We start from the raw sequence: 434 nt of genomic DNA on the forward strand, positions 1-434 counted from the left end.
GCCCGCCCGCCCGCGCGCGCGCGCGCGCGGCTTCCGGGACGGCGGAGCGCCTGTGGGGCGGCCTCAGACCGCGGCGGCGGCGGCGGCGCGGGGCTCGGCGTACATCCTCCCGGCGGCTCGCTCCAGCTCGGACTGAGCGCCGGGCTCTGAGCTCACGCCGCCGCCCCGCCCCGCGCCCCGCCCCGCCCCGCGCCGCCGCCCCGCCCCGCGCGTCGTCTGGGGCCGCGCGCCCGCCTCAGCCGAGCGCCGGCCAGGAATGCGCCCGCCCCCCGGTCCGGCTCTTCCAGGAACGCGCGCTCCCCCCGCCCGCGCTCGGCGCTCCGCCGCACTCGGCCGTGCTTGGGCCCGCCCGCCGGCCCGGGACTCGGGCCCGCTCGGCTGTGCTCGGGCACGCCCGGCCGCTACTCGGCTCCGCTCGGCTCCGCTCGGCCCCG

This window comes from Aethalodelphis obliquidens, unplaced genomic scaffold (assembly GCF_003676395.1).
Source record: "Aethalodelphis obliquidens isolate GAN/ISIS:26980383/991018 unplaced genomic scaffold, ASM367639v1 scaffold9, whole genome shotgun sequence".
NCBI classification, from domain to species: domain Eukaryota; kingdom Metazoa; phylum Chordata; class Mammalia; order Artiodactyla; family Delphinidae; genus Aethalodelphis; species Aethalodelphis obliquidens.